Below are 23,303 nucleotides of genomic sequence, written 5' to 3' on the forward strand. Positions count from 1 at the left end.
AACATGCAATGGTTTTCTATCTCGTTGTGTCTTCTTCAGTTTACTTCTTGAAACGCTGTATAAGTAGAAAAATGTTGAAAAAATCGGAGTACCACAGGAGAGGGGGCATCACAATGTTTGTGGTCAAGCTGTATTACTGAGTCGTTATCATCAAAACAACCTGGTACCTGCACAAAACAACACATAGATGAATGGAACAGAGTAGAGAAGCCAGAAATGGACAATCAACTCTATGATCAACTAATCCTCCAGAATCAAGAGTGAATGCTCAATGGAAAACACACAGGCTCATCAATAAATAGTGTAGAACGCTCAGCAAAGTAACTGAAGAAGACACAAAGAAAGGGAAAATATTCCATGCCCATAAAATGGAAGAATAAATATTTTTAAGATGCCTCTGCTACCCAGAGCAGTCTACACATTCAATGCAATCCCGATCCATATAACATGTTCCCCCATGTAGTTAACACGCCTTGTGATATTGAGTGTACAATATAGTGATGACACTTCTATCCATCTCCCATGGCTCCTTAGGACCAGTGTTCTCCCTTATCCCGATCTGCTATGTCATTCGGGCCCTCCCACCCCCCCTTTACTAACCAACAGTATGTTTCCATATTGATGAAACTTGTTTGTCTCAATAAATTTTTCCTCATGGCTAATTTGTGTTTTTTAATTGAATTTTGCATAGGAGTGAGTCATATGGTATTTGTCTTGCTGTGACTTAGTTAACATTACATGCACTCGTTCCATACTCTTTGCTGCAAATTGCAAGGATTCATTCTTCTTTGTGTATGTCCCGCATCTCTGCATCTTTTCATCAGTAATGGACAGTTGGAATGCTTCCCTTATTTGCCTATAGCACAAAAAGCTCCTATAAATATAGGGATGCAAACTTCTCTTTGAATTAATGTTTTATTTTTTGGGGGTAAATACACTGTACCACAACTATTTGATCATACAGTAGTTCTATTTTTAACTGTAGTAGGAATATCTATACTGTTTTCACAGTGTCTACACCAATGTCACTCCCACCAGCAGTGTAAGAGGAACCTTATCACCTTTAGAATCTCTTCACAGTGTTTATGTCATGGAAGAAGTTTTCAGAGCATGATGCTAAGACCCTAAGAGGAGACGACTGTTCAACTGACCTCCTTCCCTGGATTAAGAAATCCCTATATCTTGTGATCTCTGGTGAGTGTGAGCATCCTCTGATGGTCCAAGTGCACCTGTTGGATCCCAGGATCCCAGCAGACATTCACGGACCTGTTTTCCTCCCTTCTCCTGTATCCATGATCAACATAGTGAACTTTGCAGCATGAGCACCATGGAGCCTCCTGTTCAGAGAATGTCTCCCCTTACTTGTTTCCCATCTTTGCCTCCTCACTCTGCTCCTGGCCTACAAATATCCAGCTACCCTTACGGTATTCAGAGGTGTCCAGGAATCTTGTATCAAGTATTCCTTAGCACATTTAAGAGACAGAAGCAGTTTTTCTTCGATAAAAGTGAGAAGAAATGAAAGACGCTTTCTGGACTCACAAATTATACTGAAACAGGCAGATAAAGTGCTCTGCCTCAAACATGTACTAACTTCAAGGAAAAGGAAGGGTTGAACCAGATTTAAAAGAAAAATAGCACAGTAGTTGGAGTCTGAGATTCAGAACATTCTCAAGCCTTGATCCTAATGGAATGTTGCCCAAATGGATGTTCATTGCTTAGTGATGGCGATGCCTTTTGAACTCATATTTTACCTCCTCTGGAACAAGAATGTCAGCACCTGTATTTTTATGTTTGTGAGGAATTGTGTTCATAAGGAGGTGATCTGTTTTTTATTTTATTTTTTTAATTTATTTTTTGTTTGCTTTTGCATTTTGTTTGGTGTTTCCAGTTTTTAATAAGATTTTATTTATTTATTCATGATAGACACACACACACAGAGAGAAAGAGACACAGGCAGAGGGAGAAGTAGGCTCCATGCAGGGAGCCCATGTGGGACTTGATCCAGGGGACTCCAGGATCACCCTGGGCTGAAGGCAATGCTAAACCACTGGGCCACCGGGGTAGCCCTGTTTCCAGTTTGTGTGTGTTGTGTGTGTGTGTGTGTTTGTGTGTGTGTTAGATTCATAGACCTATCACTCCTAGAAAAGGATTTACTACCAAAAGAAGGTACCAAAATATCATGATACATGAGTTAGATGATTAGATTTGGGGCGATATAAATCATTATATATAGGTAAAATTTGGCCTTGTGTCATTGCTGTTATGGGTTGCCATTTAGGGTGATGCCAATGTGTGTCACTGTGAATGCCATGTGAGAATAAGGTGAACATTTGCATGTCTGAGTATGGACTGTATTTAACAAGGTTATTGTTGAATCTGTGGTTGATAACTTTGTGGCCCAACAGATAGTCATGTTTGATAATTTCAGAGATCTTGATATTACCACCATGATGGCGAGTTTCGATCTGGACATTGGAGGATTGAGTGACATTCACCTTCTGTCCATCTCATGTATCCAGATGCGGGGGACTGAGGACTCAACATCCTTGAGTGGTTTCACTCTGTGAATTGGGCAGGAAAAACCTCATAACCAGGTGAAGCCACTTTCCTCTATAAACTCCAGGTCTCTTTCTGGTTCTGTGTGTCTAACTGAACTCAGATACGTGCACATGGATGGATGGAAAATTCCATGAGTCAGAGAGAGACTTTGCAATATAAACAAACAAACAAAAAAAAAGGTTCCTAAATTTGTCATTGCGCCTGAGTCTGGTGTGCACCTGGTTCTCTGCAGGCCTGATGGGATGATGCAGGACACTTGTCAGTGGAGAGGGGAGCCATGCCTAAAATATAGCTCTGGGATGTCTGCCAGAACCCATGACCATCCTCAGTGTGAATGTGATTAGACCCAGGGGCGTCCACAGGGTGTCTCTTACCAGCAATCATTAGGTCCCTGACATTTTTGTGGAGCCATCAAGCCTCTGAGTTGTTTCTCTCTAAGTGTTTCATTGCCATAGGTTCTATTGGATGGGAAATGTAGCCTCTCTCAGTAAGTTCAGGGGACCTGCTTATCCTGGAAGGACTCATTCCTGGGATCTTGTCCCTGGTATAAACCTCTGATCTGTGTTCTGATAGTGAAAGTGAATGTCCTCTTCCCTTGAAGATAAAAGCTGATATGGTTTCCACACTTGTTCCCCACCATTCTCAGTGTGAATCACTAATGAGATTGCCATTTGTCTGATCATTCTCCCTAGGAGCCAGTGCTGGGATACATGGGTGGTGTCAGGGGGTGAAGACCAGGGTACACTCCTGGTAAACAGGCATCCCCAAGCTCAGTATTGTTTCCTACAGAGGAAAGGGAGGTGAATGGGAATGTCAGCTGACACTTGTCCGTGACTCCTGCAGATCCAGCAGCAGCCTGTGTGAACCAGTCTGGTCCAGGAGTTCAGTATGACCCCATGCAGGCAGGTTGTGGGAGACCATGCCTGGATCAGCTGCCCGTGAGGTGTGGGCACAGATGATCTAGGATGGGCAGCTTTGGATCTATGTCTAGCCCATGGGACACCACACTGATAGTCCCTATAGTTTAGTTAACCAATGTCCTTTTTCTGTTATTAATAAAATTATAAAATGCAAAAAGAGAGACTTATTTAATTAGATTCCTTTGGCTACGTCCTTTGAGGCAAAATTTCTCTTTATTCCTGAATGTAGAATGATCATAAAATTATTCTGAAACCTTAAAAAAGACATTTATAAAAATAGATTTTCAATCAGTTAAATCGCTTTATATTTATTTTAGAAATAGTACACAGAGTGAATCTTAAAATTCTTGAGGTGTAAAGCACAGTAATGTTAGGCATATGCACTGGAAATTGTCACCCTGAAGCACCTACAACAGAACCTCATTGATTCCACAACACCTGATATGTGGGTCAGCCTTTCCAGGCTCAGAGGCTCAGGAACCATCCAGAGTCGTACCGCTGGTCGCATATCATCTGGGCCTTTGCAAGAGCTCCCAGGGTTATTGATATACTTGAGTTGAGTAGAGATACAGATAATATGTTAATGTTTACAAGGTATATCCTCTTCATCCCTCATGTAGGAAGCAAATAACATCAGGACAATTAGGCAGGAGTCAAAGCACAAGCATATTCCAAAGCAAAAATTTAAGAATAAGCCATCTACTCCCAAGTCATACAAGATTCTGAAGGGCAAGATGGCGGAAGAGTAGGGTCTCTAAGTCACCTGTCCCCACCAAATTACCTAGATCACTTTCAAATCATCCTGAATACCTACAAATTCGGCCTGAGATTTAAAGAGAGAACAGCTGGAATGCTACAGTGAGAAGAGTTCACGCTTCTACCAAGGTAGGAAGATGGAAAAAAATAAATAAAACAGCATCCAAAGGGGAGGGGCCCCAGCGAGGAGCCGGGCTAAAAGAAGCCTTAATAATCTACACTTTTAAAAAAGATTTTATTTATTTATTCATCACACACACACACACACACACACAGAGGCAGAGACACAGGCATAGGGAGAAACAGGCTCCATGCAGGGAACCTGAAGTGGGACTCGATACCAGGTCTCCAGGATCACAATCTGGGCTGAAGGGGTTGCTAATCTGCTGAGCTACCTGGACTGCACAATAATCTAATTTTATCCTACTTTTCACTACACCAATTGTTAGATTATAAAGTCCAGAATTTCCATTTTTTATAGATTATTAAATTTCATATTCACATAAGTGGTAATTAGTGAATCCCTGAATACTATCAGCTTTATTTAATAGAAAAAAACTGCCTGAATTATGCATGAAACATAGGACAATGAATAAAATTTCCAGTTGTAGTGCTTTTTTAAAATTTTTATTTGAATTGCCGTAGACACTCCTGTGTGTGTGCACGTGTGTGGTAATTAAGTATTATTCAATTATACACATGTATATATTTGTGTAATCAGCACCACAACTAAGCCATAGAACTCTTCTACAGAAAGTATCCCTCATGCAATCCTTTTGTAGTCAGTCACCACAATACCACTGACTTCCCTAACTGTTGGAAACCACTAATCTTTATAACATTTTCATGTCAAAAATGTTATAAAATTGGAATCATACACAATGTACCTTAGGGATTGCCTTTTTTTTCACTCAGCATAATTCCCTCTAGGTTCATCTAAGTTGTGTGTATGAATAATTTGTTTCTTTTCATAGCTGAGTTGTATCCCATGGTGTAGATGTAAAATGTTGGTTTAACCATTCATTGGCTGAAGGATATCTGAGCTGATTCTGAGTTTTAGCTGTTATAACTAAAGCTGTTATGAACATTCAAAAAAATGAATTGCAGTAGAGGTCACATCCAGTGTAACGCCCATTTCATGTATCCAACATGCTGATTGCACACTTCCATACATCACCCAGTGTTCATCAGGACAAGTGCACTCCCTAAGCCCCATCTGACAGGTCACCCATCCCCCACTCTCCTCCCACCTGGTAACTATCAGTTTTATCTCTGTATTGAAGGGACTATTTCCTGATTTCTGCATCAATCTCTTTGCTCATTTGTTCTGTTTCTTAAATTCAAATTATGACTGGAAGTATACAGTATTTTCTTTTTCTCACTGGCATGTCAATTAGCATTATGCATACTACCTCCATCCTCACACTTGTAAATTGTTAGATTTAATTCCACTGCATTGATTAGTAAAATCCCTATGTATCTAACTCTATCTATATCTATCTATCATCTATCTATCTATCTATCTATCTATCTATCTATCTATCTATCTCACATGTTCTTTATTCATTCATCAGTTGACAGATACTGGGATTGTTTCCATAGTTTGGCCAATGTAGATAATGCTGCTGTAAACATCGAGGTGCGTGCATCCCTTTGAATCAGCACTTTTGTGATCTTAGGGTAAATACCCAGTAGGACAGTTGCTGGATCACAGGGTAGGTCTACATTTACCTATTTGAGGCACCACCATACGGTTTCTCTGAGCAGGCTGCACCCCTGCCCACCCACATCTCCTGACCAGAGAATTCTGCAGGGCCCCAGTTCTAGTGGAGGTGGTTTCATGGCTCATTTAATGAGCTGAGCAGAGCACACCCAGTTAAAACTCATCACATTCCTCCCAAGGACCACACATTGCCCACTTCAGGCAGGGAGAGCATGTGTAGATGCCAGACCTGAAGGAAAGAGGCACCAAAACAGTACAGCACAGTGCACATGGCACACACCACAGACACTCTCTGAAGACCCAGACCCAGGACCATATGTGACCTCTTCTTCATAAAACTGTTATAATTGTAGCAGAATCTATAACTGGCATTTGTACACACAGAGGAAGATAAAGACTTAGAGAAAATTCCAAGATTAAGGAATTCAATTCCAGTTTCCTGTCTGGAGCCAGCTCAATTTGGTTTTCTCATGTCAGTCCCTTTGACCCTGCCAAATGAGACAAGACTTCTTTTCTGCCTCCAGATACAGCAGTTTCTATCCTTGAATGGGTGGTTTGCATCACAGAGACTTCCAGCAGCCCATCCCATCCAAAATGGAGTTACATAGACTGTAGGGAGACATATAACTCATGACAATTATATTCCTGTATTTCTTGTCCTTGGGGAGGTTTCCTGAACTCCTGCCTGAAGCCCATGTGACATGGTGATAAGTGCTCTCTCTCTTTGTCACTCATCAGTGAGGTAATTTTCATAGAACACAAAACTCAACCATTACTACTGCAAAAATAATAACAATTGAATGACATACACCCAGACAGATGGCCTCACATGCAGCCAAAGGGCAAGAGGCATTCCGACTCCTGGTGTACAAGGGCCCTGATCCCATAGTGAGGCTGCACCTCCTGACCTAAGTGGTCTCCTGAGGCCCCACCTCCTCCTCCCATCACATGGACGTTAGGTTCCAACACGTGGCTGTTGGAGGACTCACACAGTGAGCTGATATCAGCACCTGAAGGATCCATGAGTTATTCCCTGCAGGTGGAAGGTCCTCCTCCACTTTCGTTCTCTCAGTTTTCATAATTGTATAGTGGAATTTGTCATCACACCCTATTTTTTGAGTAGTACCTGCTGTCTCCTTGATCTCCAATCCTCCCTGTTCTCCTCCTGCCCCACCCATGGGAAATCCAGCAAGCGCCCTTGAGTTCTGTCCCCAGATACTGGTGGGAAACTGACTCCATATAATCCCAACCTGGATCAGGACCTCATCATCACCACTTTCCCTCAACACACACCCTGAGCCAGTGTCTATCCCTGGCTCCATCCAAACATATCTGACTTGCTGAGAGGCCTGCCTGCTTTTAACAGAAACAATGATGAAGCTGAAAACGTTTTCATACTCATGTGTGTGTGTGTGAGTGTGTGTGTGTGTGTGTGTGTGTTGATGCTCAGACTCCACATCCACAGAACATCCTGGTGTGAATCCAGCTTCCTTCCCAGGCTGTCACTGACATGGATGCCGTGTGCGTGGATCAAGATATTGACCCCATTAGGGGTCTGTCTTCTTTTGCTTTAGATATTTGATGCATTTGCAGCCTCATGTCCAACATGGAGTTTATGTTGCTTCTACCAAATTTCTCTTTGAGCTGGGTGGTCCTGTGATGCACAATGATTGTAGGTGCAGATCGGGGAAATGTTTAGTTAATGTACATGGAAATATTTGCAATTACCTGGTATTTAGGGAAAATAGTAAGCAACTGCAAGAGTCTCTGTCTTGGCAATATCACAGAAGTGACGTTGTGTTCTTGACAATGTATCATATCAGGGGATACATGATATATTTTTTTCTCTCAGGATATTCTTTTTTTTTTTTTCTCAGGATATTCTTGATCAAGGTAATGTGTGTTGGGTATTTCCACTGTAGGTTTACTATTATTCCCTTTGTAACTAATAACTATATTTGGAGAGATGCTCTGAGATTACATGAATATTCTGGTTCACCCAATTATTTTATAATTTATTTGATTTTATTATTTTATTTTACTTTATTTTATTTATATATATATATATTTATAGTTAGTTATGATTCTTCTTTGAAAATAATGAATTTATTTTTTATGGTGTTAAATTTGCCAGCATACAGAATAACACCCAGTGCTCATCCCATCAAGTGCCCTCTCAGTGCCCATCACCCATTCACCCCCACCCCCCACCCTCCTCCCCTTCCACCATGCCTTGTTCATTTCCTGGAGCTAGGAGTCTCTCATGTTTTGTCTCCATCTCTGATATTTCCCACTCATTTTCTCTCCTTTCCCCTTTATTCCTTTCAGTATTTTTTATATCCCCCAAATGAATGAGACCATATAATGTTTGTCCTTCTCCAATTGACTTATTTCACTCAGCATAATACCCTCCAGTTCCATCCACGTCGAAGGAAATGGTGGGTATTTGTCGATTTTTAAAGTTTTCTTTAAAAACTTATTTATTTATTTATGATAGAGAGAGGCAGAGACACAGGGGAGAGAAGCAGGCTCCATGTGAGGAGCCCGACCTGGGACTCATCCCGGGAATCCAGGGTCGCGCCCTGGGCCAATGATAGGCGCAAACTGCTGAGCCACCCAGGGATCCCCATATTTGTCATTTCTAATGGCTGAGGAATATTCCCTTGTATACATATACCATATCTTCCTTATCCATTCATCTTTTGATGGACACTGAAGCTCCTTCCACATTTTGGCTGTGATATCGCCAAGAAAAGCAAAACATTAATCTAATCATCCAAAAGGGTCACATAAACCCAAAGTGAGAGGCATTCTTCAGAATAACTGACCAGTACTCATCAAATGTTTCAAGGTCATGAAGGACAAAGAAAGACTTAAATAGCTGCCATAGGCTAGCAAAAACAAAGAAAACAGCAACTAAATGCAATTTGGGATCGTAGTTTGGATTCTGGGGTAGGAAAAAAAAATATTTGGAAAACTGGTGAAATTTCAATAAGGACTAATCTATAGCCCAATATTGGGCTAATATAGCCCAATATTATAGTACCAGTGCAAATCATACAACTGTATAATAAATTTTATTATAGCTGGCAAATTAATACAATGTCACCATCTGCTAAATTATACAGTTATTCACTATCCTAGCTTTTTTATTCCAAATAAATAGAGCATGTTTTACTCCTTCTAATGAACCAGTTGCATAAGCCTATGTTTTCTAGAATCATTACATTTACCTATCCCCCAAATTATCTTTTCTATTACACTATCTCATCAAATTCACATATTTATTGATTGCCACAGTGTGCAGTGTACTCAAGATATAAATTAATATATCTTATATATGTCTTATATACAATGTATAAGTATAACATATATATCTTATATATATACTTTATATATATATAAAGTATACAACGTATACGTATAACGTATACGTATATCTTATATATATCTTATATTACAACGTTTCTACCTGCATAAACAAATATAGAAAAACAGCTTTTGTAATTTATGTTTTACATGTCTAATATAACCTATTATCATGTAAATTAAAATTACTGTGAAATCTAATATGAAATGGTGCAGCCACTCTGGAAAACTGTGTGCAGGTTCCTCCAAGAGTTAAAAATAGACCTGCCCTACCACCCAGCAATTGGACTGTTGGGGATTTACCCCAAAGATGCCGATGCAATTAAACATTGGGACACCTGCACCCCGATGTTTATAGCAGCAATGTCCACAATAGCCAAACTGTGGAAAGAACCTTGGAGTCCATCGAAGGAAATGGATAAAGGAGATGTGGTTTATGTAAGCAATGGAATATTACTCAGCTATTACAAATGACAAATACCCACCATTTGCTTCCATGTGGATGGAACTGGAGGTTATTATGCTGAGTGAAATGAGTCAATTGGAGAAGCACAAATATTATATGTTCTCATTCATTTGGGGAATATAAATAATAGTGAAAGGGAATAGAAGGGAAGGGAGAAGAAATGGGTAGGAAATATCAGAAAGGGAGACAGAACATAAAGACTCTTAACTCTGGGAAACGAACTAGGGGTGGTGGAAGGGGAGGAGGGCGGGGGTGGGGGTGAATGGGTGACGGGCTCTGAGGGGGGCACTTGACGGGATGAGTACTGAGTGTCATTCTGTATGTTGTCAAATTGAACGCCAGTAAAAAATAAACTTATTATTTAAAAAATAAAATTAGGGATCCCTGGGTGGCGCAGCGGTTTGGCGCCTGCCTTTGGCCCAGGGCGTGATCCTGGAGACCCGGGATCGAATCCCACGTCAGGCTCCCGGTGCATGGAGCCTGCTTCTCCCTCTGCCTGTGTCTCTGCCTCTCTCTCTCTCTCTGTGACTATCCTAAATAAATAAATAAAATATTAAAAAAATAAATAAAAAATAAAATTACTGTGAAATCTATTGATAGAAAAAGAATCGCTGTCTTTTGTGTATGGCATAATAGCTGTTTTCATATAAAAACAGATGTGTCTAAATCAGAGACTGAATAGGTATGCACATATCATCTGCCTAGATAACTCCCTGGGGAAAACAGCTCCTTGGAGAGGAATCCCAGACCCTGACAGGAAACCTGCTCAGGAACTCCATCTGCACCTGCTCCTGGGCCTGCAAGAGGGAAGTGGTGAGGAGTGTGCACTCCCTGGTGATCCTGATCCCCTTAACAGAGAGGTTTGTGTCTGGGCTAACACTGAGGTCGACTCACTGTGTCCTTTGCACAGTAATACACGGCTGTGTCCTCGGCTCTCAGGCTGTTCATCTGCAGATACAGTGTGTTCCTGGCATTGTCTCTGGAGATGGTGAACCGGCCCTTCACAGCGTCTGCGTAGTATGTGCTACTTCCACCACAGTTAATGTATGCGACCCACTGCAGACCCTTCCCTGGAGCCTGGCAGACCCAGTTTATTTCATAGGAACTGAAGGTGAATCCAGAGGCCACACAGGAGAGTCTCAGGGATCCCCCAGGCTTCGCCAGGTCTCCCCCAGACTCCACCAGCTGCACCTCACCCTGGACACCTGCAGACATAAGACATCCTGGTTAGGAAACTGTCCCACATCCCCTGTTTCTCTCACTCACCTACAATCACAGACTCAGGGTCTCTTTTTCTTCATGAATTACCTTTTAAAATAGCGACAAGGAAAACCCAGCCAATGAAAGACTCCATGTTTAGTCGTCTGTTTTCCACCCTGATCCCTAAACAGGGTCACTTGGGGATCCTGGGACTGGGACTCCTCTCCCAGAAGCACGTCGGGATGGGCTGGTTTAATCAGTGAAGTGAGAGCCCTATTTGCATGTCCTTTGAATATATAATCAGCTCCAGACCTAGATTTGATTCTTTACAAGTTATTAACAAGGATTTCTTTACATCCGTAGGCAACTGCGTGTAAGTCTTCTGACATTATGAAGTGTTCACATTTATGAAAAAATGCCTTTGCATTTTTTTGACTCTTTAAAAATCTCTCATCAATGTAAGTTATTTTAGTGGACAGTATTTTACCTCTTTTAGAATACTTAATCCTACCTATTACATTCTTAACACCGGTGCCAATGTAATAAGGTTTTATTAATTACCTTTTACGTACTTTATTGTTAGGGATGCTTGTGTGGCTCAGCGGTTGAGGTCTGCCTTCTGTGCTGGGAGTGATCCTAGAGTCCAGAGATCCAGTCCCACATTGGGGTCCCTGCATGGAGCCTGCCTCTCTCCTCCTGTGTCTCTGCCTCTCTCTGTTTTTGTGTCTTTCATGAATAATTCAATAAAATCTTTAAAATATAAATAATTAATTGTTCCTGTGTGGAAACCTAGATTTACATTGTTTGTTGATTTTGTATCCTATCGATTCCCTGAAGTTGTTCATTAACTTAGGGTTTGGTTTTGAAGCTTGGCATGTTTGACCCTGCAACAGATTGTGTCATATGGATACAAGTAAATTTCTCTGTATCTGTTGATTTAAATATCTTTTATTCTTTGTTTCATAAACTTCCTGGTTTGGCATTCCAGTCATAACCACAGTATGGGCTTCCTTCCCTTCTTCCTGGTTATTTGTCTGGACTAATTACTCTGTAGACTTATGAGAGACCTAAGTGAAGATGTATTTCATGTTGCATGTGCATGAGATCCCTGAAACACAACACACAGACAATGAACAAACTAGGCAGTCCTTCTTCTTCTTACCCAACAAGACTTTGATTTGTAGAGGTATAAGGCCAGGATACTGGATTTGGGTCAGTGAATTGGTGAGGAACTGACAAGGCTTGTTTTCACAGCCTTCTGGGCCCTACAGACGTTTCTGGTGCTGAGGATTGTCCACCCCTCCTGGTTCAGAGAAGGGAATTTTCCCATGGGAGATTTATTTCTTTACATCTGGGTGACAGAAGGGTTCATCCTCTCTGTCCACTGGATGATTCTCATGTGATTTTATTCACAACAATCCAGGGAACCAGCTGACATATGGGGTGGCACAGTTTATTCTCCTTTAGAATATTATGTTGAATACTGAGGGTGGGAATGACCCCTGTGTGGGTCCTGACTTGACAGAAGCGCTTCAGATTTTCACTTTTTAAAAAGATTTTATTTATTTATTCATGAGAGACAGAGAGAGAGAGAGAGGCAGAGACACAGGCAGAGGGAGAAGCAAGCTCCATGCAAGGAGCCTGACGTGGGACTTGATCCTGGGTCTCCAGGATCAGGCCCTGGGCTGAAGGCGGCGCTAAACCACTGACCCACCAGGGCTGCCCAGGTTTTCACTTTTTAATGCAGTGTTGGTTGTGGGTTTTTCATAAATCGTGACTACTTCCATCAGATAGGAGGCAATCTCTTCTTCCTCGACTGTTAAGATGTTTTGAAGATAAAAGCGTGTTAGATTTTTTTCAAGCGGTTTTAGGTATCCTAGGAAAGAATCGTGTACATCCAATCCTTGAGTCTGTTAATACGGGGGCCCATTGATGATCTGGGTGTGTTGAAGCATCCTTGCATCCCAGGGATGATTCCCTCTAGGTCATCCTGTGCCATCTGTCCATGGGCTGTTGGATTCAAGATGCCAGGATTTTTGCATTTATGTGCATCTGAGATATTGTCCATGAGACCCTTCCTGTGGGGTCCTTGGCATGGGTTCACTGTCAGACTCATCCTGGCCTCCTTAAATTAATTTGGTCACGTTCCATTCTAAATACGTTTTGGAAGAGATTGAAACATTTTGGCCTTATTTCTTAAAATATTTGAATATTTGTAGATAAAGCTATCTGATTTTGTCCTTTTCATTACATTATTCTTTTTAAATTTTCATTGTCTTTTTTGAGGCAGAATTTTTAAAAAGATTTTATTTATTCATGTGAGACACACACACACACACACACAGAGGCAGAGACACAGGCAGAGGGAGAAGCAGGTTCCATGCCAGAGCCCGATGTGGGACTGGATCCTGAGTCTCCAGGATCAGGCTCTGGGCCATAGGTGGTGCTTAACTCCTGAGCGACCTGGCCTGCCCCAGGCAGGATTTTTAGATAATGGTTTCAGGCTTCCTATTTGTTCTGTTTTGTTCATTTTTTTACTTCTTCATGAAACAGTTTTATTTTCTTGATAATACTAGTAATTTTGTAATTTGCCTTGGTTATCCATTATTTGCATTGTTAAAATATTAGAATTTTTTCATGGTCCTTTCTATCTTTTAGTGTCAGTTATTTCTTCTCTTTGAAATCTGATTATATTTATTAAGGCTTAAGTCTTTTCCAAGAGTGTCTATGAGTTAAATTTCATTTTTCTTTTCCATATACTTATTAAATCTCCATGAGAATTTTTGTCTATACAAATAGACAAATAATTTCTGTTCTAATGATTTTAATGTTGATTAAATTAATCAAAATATCAATTGTTTTCTTACATAATAGAAAAACTCCACATTCATATGGAAAACAAAATCACATGAGAGTGACCAAAGAAGTTTAAGAAATTAGAACAATAGTCAGACATCACACATCCCTCTACAGAAATGTATTTTAGTCGCACATTAAGCATTTCAGTGTGTGACTGCCTGACGTCAGCAATGTAGATGGTGGACCATATTACAGAGCCCAGAAGTTAACGTGTGCATATACAGTCAGAAATCCTTCAACCATAGGATATCTAAGAATACACAATGGGGAAAGGATAGTCTCTATAGCAAATGGTGTTGAACAGCCTCATACAAATAATGACACTTGGTCCTTATCAAACTTCACACAGATTCAAGGACACAGAAAATCTCAAAAGTGATTAAGAGTTAAGTGGAAGTCTCAACCCTAGAACTTAAACGTGTAAACTAAGGGGAAAATATCATGATCTTTGCTTGGCTGTGATTTATTATTTTTTAAAGATTTATTTATTCATGAGAGACACAAGAGAGAGAGAGAGGCAGAGACACAGGCAGGAGAGAAGCAGGCTCCATGCAGGGAGGCCCACTGGAGACTTGATCCCAGGATCCAGGATCATGCCCTGAGCCAAAGGCAGTTGCTCAACTGCTGAGCCACCTAGGCGTTTCATGATTTATTTGATATAACATTAAAATCACAGTAAAAAAAAAAGACTGATAAGTGAGGCTACCTCATGCACAAAGTGTGCAGGACAAATATTATTGGAGAAAAAATAGCCTATGAAATGGGAGACAGTGTGTTCAACTATATACTGAGACGGACTTAGTCTCCAAAATACAGAAAGGAATCTTAACCTCAATAGAAAGTCTGACAAAACACAATAATAACAAACACAAATCTCTCTTTAAACAGTTGCTCAAGGATGGGTCGCCTGGTCAACTCATATGGTTAAGCATCTAACTCTTGATCTAACTCTTGGTTGTGAGTCACGTCGTGATCTCAGGATCCTGGAATTGAGCCCAAAGTCAGGCTGTGGTCATGGGGAATCCGCTTGAGATTTTCTTTCTCTCTCCGACTCCTCTCCTTCTCCTTCTCTCTAAATAAATATATAAAATATGATTTTTTTTAATCTGGACAAGTTCTTCTATATTTATTTCTCTATAGAAAACAAACAGTAGTGGGATCCTCTGCAGACAGCCTGATTAAAACTGTGACCTCACTCTGTTCCCAAACACTTGACGTCATTTCCACCTGAGTGAGAGGAAGGTCTAGACCTCAGGTTGTGGGGAGAAACAGTAGCAGGAGACAGATGGACTCAATGGAGGTGTCTTTTTTTTTTTTTCAATGGAGGTGTCTTAACGTAGTCCTGCTCAGCTGCAGGAGAGAGCCAGAGCCAGAGATGCTGGAGGGGACAGTTCCTATCACAACACAAGTCAGACTCTCAGGAACCCCCCATCAGAGGACAAGAGGTGGTTTGTTTCAGAGTGTGGACATTCCATACCTGAGGACATTGTGCACAGGAGGGGAGCATGCAGCCTGATGCAGAGGAGCTCATCATTTGGGTTTGGGGAAGAGAGAGGGACAGAAAGCCCAACCAAACAATTGTGACCCTGGCCTGGCTGTACAAATGCCCCAGGCTGCACGGCCTGTCATCTCCGAGACTGCTGAGCTTCATGGAACAGCATGTCCTTGAGGTTCCCCTGGGATCCTGGGTGTGCATCAATAGTATGGCTTCTTATCGCAGAATCCCGTCCCATTGATGGATGTTTTCTACTGGCATTATTCTTTAAATCACGCAGGCTTTTGGGGGGGGTTTCTAGGCTTCTAACAGAAATGAAGACACTATAATTCATCACATGCCATTTTTACAAGAACATTGGGTTTCTTTATGCTGGAGCAATCACTGAGGAGTGGGATTTCCATGTCCCCTGGTAGGTTATCCATCTTTAATTTCAGGAGGAACAGAAAAATGATTTTCCAGGGCTTCTGTTTCATTTTTCATTTCTACTTTCAGGGTTGAGGCCCAGGTGTCCTGCATGCTTCCCAGGATGTTCTGGTCAGTGCTTCTTTCATACCTGAGCTCTTGTGATGAGTGTATAGGGCACCTCATTGTGGTTGACGTGAATTACCCTGAAAGATCCTGGTGGGATGTGTCCTCTCCTGTGCTTACTTCATGTATCTGTACCCTCCTGTATAACATGTCCAAAGATCTGCCTGTTTTATATATGAATTCTGTTGTTTTTTTTCCACTGAGTTTTGAGGGTGATTATGATATGCAGGTGAAAGTTCTTTGTTGGTTATTAAATTTGTGCAAGTTTTCTCTTGGTCCATATCTTGTATTTTATTACCTTGATAAATACGTGGGTAGAAAAATGTAGCTGATTTTCACTAAGAGTATTCTTAATATTTGGTGTTATGCATAATGATTTTTACCTATAACATTCTGATTTCATGATTAATGATTACTTATGAATAGTTTCTCCATTGACAATATATTGAAAAGTCCTGTTTTCTTTTCCCTGCTCTCCTCAGTATTGACCTGCCCCCTAACTGGTATCTACTATATCAGTGTTATTTTTTTATATGAATATAGAATTTGGCAATTGATTTTCATGTTGCTCTTTTTTTTATTTATGATAGTCAGAGAGAGAGAGAGAGAGAGGCAGAGACATAGGCAGAGGGAGAAGCAGGCTCAAGCTGTACGAATTTTTTTCTCATATTCAAACGTGAACTTGTGATTTAATGTAAGATGCTCTGTTGTATCTGATCAGTCTGGTTGTTCAACAGGTTCATCTAGTTGATTTTTCACAAAGTGTATTCTTAATATTTGGTATTATGCATATTGATATTTTATCTATAACATTCCTATTTCATGATTAGTGATTGCCTATGAATAGTTACTCCGTTGACAATATATTGCAAAGTCTTGTTTTATTTTCCTGGTCTCCTCAGTGTTGACCCGTTCTGTACTTGGTCTCTAGTAACTCAGTGTTTACATATTATATAAATATAGATTATTGGAATTGATTTTCAGGGTGTTGTTTTCATAAACTATAGCAATTCTGTTCCCATGCTCAAACATGAACTTGTGATTTCATGGCAGATGCTCTGCTGTATCTCATCAGCTGGTTGTTCGTCACGTTGAATAGATGTGCTTCTGGTGTGAAACATTATCATTTATCTTTCCAGGTGTTGGACTTTCTATGCCTCTTGCTGCTGTTCAGAGACAGGTTGTGGTACTCAGCCTTTTCCCTCCAGACTTTGGCATTCACTCCAGGGCCTTCCCCTGGAGGCTGATGGACCCATGTGACACCCTCACTGACATGCGCAGTGAGAACTCAGAGAAGGGGCAGGTGAGTGTAAGGGTCTGCCTGGGTTTCCCCAGCCCAGATCCAGACTCCTGCAGGGGAACCTGGGACAGATCTCCTGTGGAGAAGGACAACACAGGATGGGGGCAGGACTTGCCTTCCAATAAAAAATAATTTAAAAAAAGAATTCTGGTCCTGCATGGAACGAACCTGGTATGATGGTGCTCAAGTGGCAAAGTGGGGAAATTTCCAGGATCTGTGGTCCCCCTGAGTCCTACAAACAAAAAGCGGCATGATGTGATGGATGGTAAGAAGGACAGGATTCTGGAGATGGGTAAACATTATGTCAGAGTGCAGGCATTGTGATTTGTGTTTCCATAAACTGAACTATGTGTGGTCCTGTGCCTCTATCCTGAGACCAGCAGGCAGAAAGTAAGAGACCATGAGACCCTTGCTCGGAGGACCATCCCAGGTCCACATCACAGGAATACCTCATATTGACATTTAGAGACTCATTCATGTGTCTGAGATAAACCAGCTTAGACACAGGCAAGGTAAAGACTGGGTTCAGTTGTAAACTGAGGACAGGACAGGCTTGATGGCTCTCCTGTGAGGGCTCCCTGAAGAGTGGGGATGCAAGCATTCAACCCCAGGCCAGAGGTAGGAGGCCATGTTCAGAACAGCACTCTGATACAGCCAGGAAGAGAGTCACAAAACCCCCAAAACAGGCCTCAACAGGGTAGGGTGTGAGAATCTCCAGAGGAAACAAAACCAATAGCAAATGATAAATCCATTATCAACTGCACTGTGATTTACAGATTCATCCAAGCCCATCTCAGGTCCAGGGGCTGCACATTGCCAGAGGAACTGTGTGCTCCATCCCATGCTCCATCCTCTCATGTTATGTTCTGAGTGTGTGTATTTCAGGACAGCTGCTATGTGTATAAATATTAATGAAATCCGCAAAGCCAACTACTGCCATGCTTCTGGGCATTTGGAGCTGCTCCTCTGCCTTGCTGACCATGAGTGGACTAACCTTCCCTGAAACAGCTTCACCGCCATGTAAGTTCATATGTAGACTATGGAATAGGATGGTAGGGCTGTTGGATATTGACATGACCAAGTCATGTTACCTGGTTGTTGCATATCCCATGACAAAAATGTTTGCATTTAATTAAAATGATAAAGAGTAAATAAGTCATGTAGGTCCCTTGAGGGGTTCCATTGAGGAAATCCTAAAGGGAATCTGATCTCATGTCCAAAGGGAGACTCACAGATGCAGGTGGGTTTGAAATGAGGACAAAGGGCACCAAATGTTCACCAGTGACAGGGCGCACACATCACAGCCATCAGTACAACACAACCCTGTAAGCTGATGGTGAGACACATATCCCACAGGGTTATCACATCCTCATCTTCTGGAAATGTTATAAAAGAACATTCTTAAACTGAAGTTCCAAAGTGTCTGAGTATCTCTGACTCTCTTGTATCAAATTCTCCGTGTGTCCACTGTGAGTTTTTAACAGATACCTATGGTTTGCAAGAGGTGAGTCCTAGGTCCAGGTGAGAAATGCACCCTTCACAAGGATGAGGGAGGCTAACGGATACTTTTCAAAACAAATACAGCAGGGCAACGCCACAGCATCAATGTGTCCCTCATATCTCTCTGTGTGCCATAATAATCTTAAGGTTATATGTTCCTACTCTGTGAAAAATCTCCAGGATATTTTGATAAGGATTTCTTTGAATATGTAGAAGGTTCTGGGCAGCATAGAGATTTCACAGTACTTATTTTTGGTTTTGTTTTAAATATTTATTTTTTTATTCAGGAGAGTCACACAGATGGAGGTAGAGACATAGGCAGGGGGAGAAGCAGGATCCTTTCCAAAAGCCTGATTCAGGACACCATTCCAGGAACCCAGGATCAGCCAAGCCAATTGCAGGCACTCAAACTCTGAGCAACACAGGTGCCCTGACACTATTTATTGTTCTAATCCATAAGCATGGAAGGTTTTCCATCTCTTTGTGTCTTCTTCAATTCCTTTCCTAGATAGCCAAATAGGTAGAAACGTTTTGGCCATCAAAAATCCTACAGCTGTTGGGCAAAACAATATTTGCCGACAAGCTCTATTATAAAGTCTTTATCATCAAGATAGCCAGGTACTTGCAAAAACAACACATAGATCAATGGAACTGAGCAGAAAATGCAGAAATGGACCCTCAAGTCTATGGGCAACTCCTCCTCAATAAGCAAGAAAAAATATCAAATGAAAAAAAGCCTGATCAATAAATGGATCTGAAAAAAATTGTACAGCCACCTGCATAAGAATGAATGTGGACCATTCAGCTACACCAAACACAAGCATAAACTCAAAATGGATAAATTACCAAAATCTGAGACACTAATCCATCAAACTCCTAGAGGAAAATTCAGGTAGCAACTTTTTTTTTCTTTTTTTTGGTAGCAACTTTTTGACCTCAGCTGCAGTGACTGCTATCAAGGCACTTCTCAAAAGGCATAGGAAACAACAGAGAAATATAGGGAAAGTAAACTATTAGTACTTCTTCAAGGTAGAATCTGTAGAACAATGCAACAGGCGATAAAATAAAAGGCAACCTACAGAATAGGACAAGATATTTCCTTAACAAAGTCAGCACCCAACAAAACAAACAATTCAGTCAAGAAATGGAGAGAATGCACAAAAAGACATTTCTCCAAAGAAGACCTACACATGGCCAACAGGCAGATGAGAAAAGTGAACCACATGACTTGTCATCAGGGAAATACAAATGAAAACCACATTAAGATCCCACTTATATAACTCAGAATGGATAAAGTAACAAGGCCAGAAACAATAAATATAAGTGAGGATATCCAGAAAAGTGGAACTTTCTCTTTCACTTTTTGTGGGAATGCAGGCTTGTTCAGCCACTCCAGAAAACAGAATGGAATGTCCTGAAAAAGTGAGAATAAAGCCACCCTATGTTTCAGTCACTACACTACCGGGTATTTACCCAAAATACGCAAATGTAATGAAATATAGAGACCCCTTCACCCCACTGTTCACTGCAGCAATGTCCACAATAGTCAAATGTGGGAAGAATCATGATGCCCTTCTACAGAAGAGTCAATAAAGAAACTGCGGAAGGAGCTTCAATGTCCATCAACAGATGAATAGATAAAGGACATATGGTCTATATATACACTGGGACATTACTCAGGCATTAGAAAAACGCATACCCACCATTTGCTTTCAACGTGGATGGACGTGGAGTGTATTATTCTGACTGAAGTAAGTGATTCAGAGAAGGACAAACATTGTATGGTTTCACTCATACAAAGAATATAAGAGATAGTGGAAGGGAATAAAGGGGAAAGGGGATAGAATGAGTGGGAATTATCAGAGACAGTGACAGTACATGTGAAACTCCTAACTATGGGGAAACTAAAAAGAAAACAAGGAGAGTGGAAGGGGAGATGGTCTGGGAGTTGGGGTCCCTGGATGACAGGAGCTAAGGGGGCACCATTTAAAGAATGAGTACTGGCTGTTATAATATATGTTTGCTAATCGAACTCTAATAAAAGTATACCCAAAATGTGGTTTATATATACAATGGGATATTACACAGCTGTCAGAAATGATGAATAACATGAAATAACATTTCCTTCAACATGGGTGGAACTGGAGGTATTATGTTGAGAGAAATTAATCACAGAAAGGCAATGATATGGTTTCATTCATATGTGGAATATAGGAAATATTGAAAGAGACCATAAAGGAAGGAGTGAAACTTAGTTGGGTAATACTACAGAAGAAGACAAATCATGAGAGACCCTTAACTCTGGGGAAAAACACTGAGGGCCGCTGGAAGGGAGGGGGTGGGGGATGGGGGAACTTGGTGATTGGAGTTAAGGAGGGCACTTGATGTGATGAGCACTGAGTGTGTAGTAAATTTTGGTAAATTCAATTTAAACAAAGAAAAAAATGACTTTAGCCTGTCCCAACTCCTGGAACATCGTACATGGACTGGATGGATCAAACAACAGACACTCATTCTCACAGATCTGGAATCTGGGATGTCTGAGGTCCAGGTGCAGACCGATGTGGTGTCTGGAGAGCACCCACGTCCTAGCCCCTCCTTTCCCCATCACCTCACATGCGGCCAGGTTGCAGGGAGCTTTCCCAGTCCTGGTGTATTAGGGCCCCGATCGAATCATGAGACTACACCTCCTGACCTTAGTGCTCCCCTGGGGCACCTCCGACCTCCCCAAATCCCATGGAGCAAGATCCTGTCCCCAACACTGACCCACAACACACACCTAAGCTAGTGACCTCCCTGGCATCATCCAGGCATTTATGACGTGATGAGAGGCCTGCCTGGCTCTCATCGGATATAAGGGTGAAGGTATTTAATTAAAGCTTACACTCTCTTGATTGTGTGTGTGTGGATGACCTCAGAGTCCACCTCCCTACCATGTCATGCTGGGAATTTTTCTCACTCCCAGGCCGTTATTAACATTTTTGTAGAATGTCTCTTTTCTCTTGTGTTGAATGGAGATTACTGAATACCGTGATGTGCAAGACAACAGTTATCATGGAGTCCTGTGATCCAAAGAGAGTGCCAAAATGACTCATGAAACTGTTCAGATGACATGAATGGAGTTATTTGTAATTGATTAATACTTTGGGTCAGGAAAAGTTAAGTACAAGGAAGTGCAAGTGCTATATTTGAATTCTAAGTCTCTAAGAAAGAGACGAAATAGGTAAACACACAATCAATTGTTCAGAGAGACTCCTTGGGGGAAACTGCTCCATGGAGAGGAAGCCCAGACCCTGAGAGGAAACCTGCCAAGAATGTCCATCTGCACCTGCTCCTAGGCCTTCAAGACAAAAGTGGTGAGGAGTGCGCACCCCCTGTTGGAACTGATCCCTTTCTACAGGGAAGTTTGTGTCTGGGCTCACACTGAGGTCCCTTCACTGTGTACCTTGCACAGTAATATACGGCCGTGTCCTCGGCTCTGAGGCTGTTCATCTGCAGATACAGCGTGTTCTTGGTGTTGTCTCTGGAGATGGTGAATCGGCCCTTCACAGCGTCTGCGTAGCTTGGGCTACTTCCACTACCGTTAATTTCTGAGAGCCATTGTAGCCCCTTCCTTGGAGCCTGGTGGACCCAGCTCATCCAGTAGCTACTGAAGGTGAACCCCGAGCCACACAGGAGAGTCTCAGGGACCTCTCAGGCTTCACAAGGTCTCCCCCAGACTCCACCAGCTGCACCTCGCCCTGGACACCTGCAAACATAAGACATCCTGGTCAGAAAATGGTCCCACATCCCCTGTTTCTTTCACTCACCTGCACTCACGTACTCAAGGTCCCTTGTTCTCCATGAATTACCTTTTAAAATAGTGACAAGGAAAACCCAGCTGAGCACAGACTCCATGGTGGTTTGTCTGTGTTGTGCCCTGAGCACTGAATGGTGTCACCTGGGGATCCTGGAACTGGGGCTCCACTGCAGATTGAGGGTCAGAGCTGGGCTGGTTTAATCAGTATAGGGAGCACCCAATTTGCATGTCCCTCTGACTATATAGTCAGCTCCAGTCTTAGATTCAATTCTTTACAACTTATATGCAAGCATTACTTCACCACCGTAGATCACTTTCTTTTGGTGGCACAGTGGATTTATGATGTTCTAAACCATCAACGTATTTATCTTCACATTTCTGTGCCTTTTTGAAAGTTTGTCATTAATATAGTTCATTTTTAAAGAGAATTTCGCTCCTTAATGAAGTGTCATCATAAATATTTATTTTTGATTCCGGTGTAAAGGGGAATGTTTTGTTTATTTTATACAGAAAATTGGTAGTTAGTGTGTAGAAATTAACTTTATGGTCTATTTTAATTTGATATCCTGAATTTTCCCTGAGTTCATTACTTACTTTTAAGTGTTTTTTTTTAACATTTTTAAAAACTTTTTTATTTATTTTTGATAGTCACAGAGAGAGAGGCAGAGACATAGGCAGAGGGAGAAGCAGGCTCCATGCACCAAGAGCCCGATGTGGGATTCGATCCCAGATCTCCAGGATCGTGCCCTGGACCAAAGGCAGGCGCTAAACCGCTGCAGCTACCCAGGGATCCTTTTTTTTTTTTGAATGATTTTCCTCGTTGATT

The 23,303-nt window shown here is 41.5% G+C and overlaps 1 pseudogene; it reads right to left on the minus strand.

Moving 5' to 3' along the window:
- Window positions 1–10,666: 10,666 nt before the first annotated feature.
- On the minus strand, window positions 10,667–22,616 carry LOC112675285 (immunoglobulin heavy variable 3-74-like; annotated as a pseudogene).
- Between the last annotated feature and the right edge of the window lie 687 nt (window positions 22,617–23,303).

Source organism: Canis lupus, chromosome 8, assembly GCF_003254725.2.
Source record: "Canis lupus dingo isolate Sandy chromosome 8, ASM325472v2, whole genome shotgun sequence".
Lineage (NCBI taxonomy): Eukaryota > Metazoa > Chordata > Mammalia > Carnivora > Canidae > Canis > Canis lupus.